A 6,238-nucleotide genomic window follows, 5' to 3' on the forward strand; every position below is an offset into this window, starting at 1 on the left:
AACAACCCCAAGAAAACTTTTCTGCAAAGGCTTTTGGAAGCAGGAACAGGGAAATGGGCTCAGCCTGAGGCCAGGGAGCGCAGCCCAGCGCACAGACCTTCCCTAAAGATACCTAGAATTATGGAGTTCTCTCAGCAATCTCAGCACACCACACCCCAGGCAAGTAATTCCCTCTGCCCAAATTAGAACAACTCCTCTTCCGGGCAGGGAACTGTTCATACCCCGCTCCTCAACACTCCACCTACCTTCAACTACACAGTCTGGGCAAAAAGTGAGAAATACCTGAAGCTCCTACTTCCACGTCAGACAGTATTTTCCCTGAGCCCAGCTGGAAATGCTACAGCAGCGTGCGGAACAGTAACGTGATAGCTCTGCCCTTGTGAAAATACACCAGCACTTCTGAGTCCCTCCTATTGAAATATAAATAGCAAATCCTACAGACATCTGACTCCACTCGTAAAACAATTGGGCAGAAAATTATTTAGAGTAGTTATCAATCTCATTATTAAATATTTTCAGTTTAAAATGTAACTTCAAAAATAGTTTTAGATTAGAAACTGGAAGTTTGTTACAATATTATTGTTATTATTACCATACTTGAGAGAAACCATTCTTGTTTTGATCTTAGATGCTTTGCTTGAAGGGGCAATCAAAACTGCCTGTGTTTGAAGAGAATTGTATTTCGCTAAAGTCATTTAGCTCAGCAAATCCCCCCGCACTGAACAAGGGCAGTGCTGCATCTCTTAGTTCAAACCTAAGGGCAGAAAATTACAAAGAAGGATTTCTGACCATGTTTGAAAAATAACTTAAAAATACATGCTACAAATAAATCCAGCTGTCCAAACAGTGTTACTGTCCCCCGACTCCACGCTGCCCTGAAGATCAGCATGTGTGACTCTGGACTCCATCTCCCGTGGTGAAGATGCCAGCGCTGAAAAACCAGCTAGCAATTCACAGTGGTGAGAACCCACCGAGCCCGGGCAGTGGGACACTGTCACCTCAGCCATGCCCACCACACCCTCCCTTCCTGCAGGCAGGGGCAGGCAAGCTGCTTGCAGGCTTATTCTAGTAAAATTATACACCATTCCGACCTTAAATTCTTTTCTCCAACACTTGAAAAACAGACATTGTTTTCCATGTTTCTCCCCAATGAATCATAAGCGAGGCTCCAGCACTTACCAAGCATCATGTGCTCAGATGGATGTCATACCAAAACCACACACATCCTGACTGAGAGCTGAAAGTCTGCTGCAGTTGGGTTCTAAATACTGTTTAATTGAAAGCAATGTTTGAGCCCTCCTCAGGAGCCAGTTCAAAGGTAGCTCAAATGCATTGTTCTGAGGATTTTGTTTTTGCTGTACAACCTCTGAATGCGGCTGTTCTGCTCACTGGCACAGAGTGGCGGTAATTCACACTCATCCTACAGGAACAGGCTCACTCTGCCAGCTGCTGAAGGAAAAGGGAAAGAAAGAGGCCCACTGAAGGGGACAGTTTTGCTTGCACTCACTTCCAGCCTGCAGATCCTTAAGGAACAGATGCCAAAAGTATTACTGTACCTCCAAGTGAAGAAATCACAGACGTTTCACACTCCCTTTGGCAGAAATAGAGCTCTAACTTGAAATGGTTGTACTGTAGGAGTGTTTCACTCACAGAAAGAACAAGTATCCACTTACAGAGCTTCTAATTACCATGCAAGATGTTTTCTTTAAACGTACACAGCGCACAATATTGCTTAAGAGCAAACTTTCATCTGTGTAACCTAATTCAAATACAGTTTAAGTATTTTCAGCATCTTTATAAGGTACCTATTCTAATATATTTTACTTTATTTATTCACAAACTCTTAGTTCTGAAAGAAGACAGCTGCTTTTGTTAAAGACTACTTAAGGATTTATAACCCACCACTATAAAACCTCTTCTCCACATGATGGGGATCATTTCCTGCAAAAGTATCTACTTGCATACATCAATTCTGTCACTGTGAGGTGGGAAGACAAGAATTGAAGGTGGTATTTCAAAATACAGTGATATATATCCAGAGAGAAAAATCCTTACTCAGGATTTTTTTAAGCAATCCAAATTCACTATAAACCCCAAAAAAGACCCTGCAAGTATCAGCAGTTTGCTCTGTGAGCGTCAGCCAGTTATCATTCATATCATGAAAAAATACTACAAACAGCCCAACAGACTCTTCAAACCACATCTACTGTGGATGGCTGCCACCTAAATACATAACCCTTTCTCCATTCCATTTTACTCGCTGTACGCTTCCCTGTTACTTGGAGTAGCCTTTTCCTTTTACAGCTTAGTACTCCACCCCCAAAAGCTTTTAAGTAGGCAACTTGCAAGAGATTATTGTCTTTGCAAGAATCACTTCTGCCCCAGAACTTGGGCATCTGTTTTCTCAGGTTTCCTGAGAAACATAAAGAATGCCCTCCCTTTTTGCCACTGCTGTGATTTAAGCATTATTTGTACAGCATATTCCCCCCTGCAGGAAATCTTTTGGACAAACTGAAGATTAGACCAATGTGCAGATAAACCTGACAACTGATCTCCCACTAACACCCTTCTCCAGGCAGCTATGCCTCCTGCTATGGTTCTGGAGGAGCCCAGAACAGCAGTTTGTTAGCCACCTGGCTACGAAGTGGTTCTTTAAGTGAGGTCTGTAGCTGGCAAATCCTCCACTTCTCCCCTTTTCAAGTGTGGTTAACAAGGGAAGAGGCAGGTGGCAAAGTCTTCACTTTCTGCCTCAGGCTAGAAACAGCTCAGCAAAGGCACCCAGAGCAGGATTCTGAGCACTGCCTCAAAGCTTCTCCAGCCGCCAATAATTAAACTTAACTCTTCCCAGAAAAGAGCTTTTGTTCTTTAGAAATTTTTAGCTTGAGCATCAGGCCCGGTTTGGAGCACTAAGCATCACATTCACACCAGTTCCCTCAGAGCCCTAAGTCCACATGCGCCACCTGTACCTATTCTTCCCTGCTCTCCCCAGTCCTCTCTAGCCAGAATTCTGCAGTGCCTTCCCTTCAAAAATTTCAATTCACAAAGATTTTCCTCCAGCTCAGTGATACAGCCAATGGAAAAACCTTTGAAAGGAGAAGTCAAAATAAAACCACTGAAAACTAACAAGAAATAGGGTAACTGTACATATAAACAAACCTAGGTCAGACTTTCTACACTTATCTCGTCAAAATCTTGGAGCAGATAGTTACTTGTGAATGTAACCAACCAGGAGGACAGATTTCACAGAGCAGAAAAACCAAACTACTACTAAGCAGTCAAATGCATAAAGGAGTGTCCCACTGCTGCCTGCCTGCACCAAGCAAACACTCAGACACGGAAGAGCTTCCCTTCCTGAAGGCTGAATAGTCTCCAGTATGAAAGAATGCAAGAGAAACCGCATGATGTAAGACCTCAGTCAAAAGCCAAAGCCACAAAACTGAAATCTAAATCTAATGTACAGTAAAATCAATTAACACAATCTCAGATCCTACTTATTTTTCTCACAGGGTGTTTTTTTTAATGTTTGGCTGTCTCTACTCCAGCACTCACAGGATTGTTTTAAAAGGTAGCACGGGTTGCTTTATAATGGCAATCACTCATTCTATCCCTAAGGAAAACTCTGGGATTAATTAAATGAAACATTATGTCACTGCTGGAACACATACATGTACAATCCAGAAGGCATGGCAAAGTTACCTCCCTGCAACAGGTACAGACTGCAGGTTACCTGGGAAATCAGACCCTCCAATCTAAACCCACCAGCTTCTCTGCCCTGCACTTCCACTGCCTGCTCGCCCACCTCCTACACCTGCGGTTCAGTTTTGTATGGTAGACCTGATGGCTTATTTTAAAGCACTGGGATATTTTAAAGAGGTTTTATGTGAGGCCATACCTGAGATGGAAACAACTCCATTTTAACATACAGTAACTATCTGGGAAAGCTCTGAAACCCTGAGTGATCTCACTGATTTTTCTGAGGCAGCTGGAAATATGAATTAGCCTGTTAGGGGAAAAAAAAAAAAATCACTAATGGCTCAGAAGTGGAGCTAGAACAACAGAAAATTCCAGCAGTTCAGTATTACCGCAGTGACAAGTGACCTGGCACAACTGGACCCTGCAGTAATTATATAAAGTTTCCTAAAATGCACTCTGAATGCACTTTTAGAGTGTAAACATAAGCCCATTTCATCCCTTCAAAGTTTTGTTTAACTGTATCTAGGTGGACACCAAGCTCAGTACAACTCCCATCAGCTCTGATTCAGTTTTCAAAGATTCAGGACAAAAAATATTCAGGCTTCTGCCAGTTGCATTAGGCAAAGACAAGAAGCCTTCTGGTCCTCTGATCTGCAACGTGGCACCACTGGCCTCCCTCTTCTACCTACTGTCTAACAGCCTGTCAGAGGAACAGTACACGCCTTGGAAAGGAGGCAGAAGTAACCAAACGTTGAAGATCTGTCTGATCCAGCCTCCTTCCCATAACTCTCTCAAAAGACCAACAGTGGCTCCAGTTGCCTTTGGAAAAACCTGAACACCACACTAGAAAAACAATTTCTGCCAACTGTGAAGACCAAAAGACAGGAGACGTGAACGTTTCAGCAGTAGACAAAGGCTCTGCAGAGGATGTGGTCTGCCTTTAGAAGATGCTGGTGCTGCTGTTCCAGAGAGCCCTTTTTTTGGAAGAGATATTCAGTAAAACTGAAAAACTCAGACATATCAGCACACACCAAAAACTCAATCCTGGGCTGCCAGTCAGGACCCAGAACTAAGGTTTCATTTCTAGCTCAAAAATAAACTGTGCAGAAGTCAGCATCATATCTGGGCACTTGACGGCACAGAAGTCTTATTCTGAGAAAGTCAACTGAAGCCAGTGAAATACAGCAGAGCCTGCCAACGTCCACATCTGGAGAGCAAGTCAGGCTACTGCATATATTGAGACAAACAGAACATCATCTAGAAAGGCAACTCACCGCTGGAATGGAAACTAAATGTATCTCTGCAGAAGCCTGAGCTGTTTCAAGTCTGTAAAGCTCTTTGAATTGCTTGGAGGGAAAAAACATCCAGAAAAGCAAACGATACAAAAAATGAGGTTAAAGGGACACTCCAAACTTTCCTTAAAGTTTCTAACAAGGAGGAAAATCTGACAGTACAAGGGGAGAGCAGAGAGGCTTCCATGAAAGCAGCTGGAAGGTCAGGGGGGTTACTGGAAAGATTCAGAGGAAGCTACAAAATGATTAATTTGTACCCAACTGCAGTGCCCACCCAACACCTCTGGCAGACATTTCCTCTCACATTCTACCAATTCATGTGCTGGGTCACGTGCAGCTTTTATAATTCAGCCATATTAACACCCTTTTGAAGTCAAACTTGGCACATGCGACAAACCTTTTCTACTGAGTCACTGGAAAATACTGTAAGAACTATTTATGATCACACAGAGAAAACTATGGGCCAATGTCAGGAGAAAGCTTGTACATAAAATCCAGGCAGCAGTGGGGCATGTCCTAGTGCAGCAAGATTCTCCACATACGTGTGTGCTCAATATTGCCAGGGGACAGCAGGCTGTTCAGAAGGCTCTGGGAGGAGTTGAAGGTGGTGAAACTCATGGTGAAACTCTGCAGAACTGTTACAGGAAATAAGAAATGGCAGCTACATTTTCTCACTGTATTTTCTGCATTATTCCTTACAATATTTTCCACATTATTTCATTCCTCACTGGATGCTTGACATGGAACTATTTTCGTTACAGCGAGTACCAGCTTCAGTCAACCTGTGACCCCCAAATTCTCAAAAGTTTACATGATTCTATTTAGTTCAGTCACCTAAAAGATTGCATCAGGTAGAATCTTATGGTAGAGGAGCAGTGAACCACTTTCTTCAAATAGATCACGAGGGAAGTAAAAGATACCAACGACCTGAGAATGGCACGTTTATTAGCAAGAGCTTTAACAACACAGGCCAGTCTCTGGGAACAAGGCCACAGTGCTGGATTTAACTGGGTCAGACTGCCAGGAGATGGGACGATAGAGGGGTTTTTTCCAGCTTCAGTGGTTCTTATGAGAAAGAACCCCCCCAGGGAAAAGGGACTGGATCATGAAAGCTTACAAATGATGGTCTCTATCCCTCAGATACACAATGCAACATTAGCTGATGTGAAGCAAGAAAAGCTGAGGAAGTAAATTAATTCACTTTCAGACAGAAATATCAGAAATTCTCCAACAAACCCAGACTCCAGACCTTT

General features: G+C 43.0%; 1 protein-coding gene across 1 annotated transcript in view; it reads right to left on the bottom strand.

The window, feature by feature from the left end:
* VGLL4 (vestigial-like family member 4) overlaps positions 1-5,621 on the bottom strand; it is a 15,362-nt gene extending 9,741 nt beyond the window's left edge. Inside the window, exon 1 of the mRNA XM_010018774.1 lies at positions 5,528-5,621. The gene's annotated coding sequence lies outside the window, so the exon portion shown is untranslated. The remainder of the gene's footprint in view (positions 1-5,527) is intronic.
* Positions 5,622-6,238: the final 617 nt, after the last annotated feature.

Source organism: Nestor notabilis, unplaced genomic scaffold (assembly GCF_000696875.1).
Source record: "Nestor notabilis isolate BGI_N333 unplaced genomic scaffold, ASM69687v1 scaffold22177, whole genome shotgun sequence".
NCBI classification, from domain to species: domain Eukaryota; kingdom Metazoa; phylum Chordata; class Aves; order Psittaciformes; family Psittacidae; genus Nestor; species Nestor notabilis.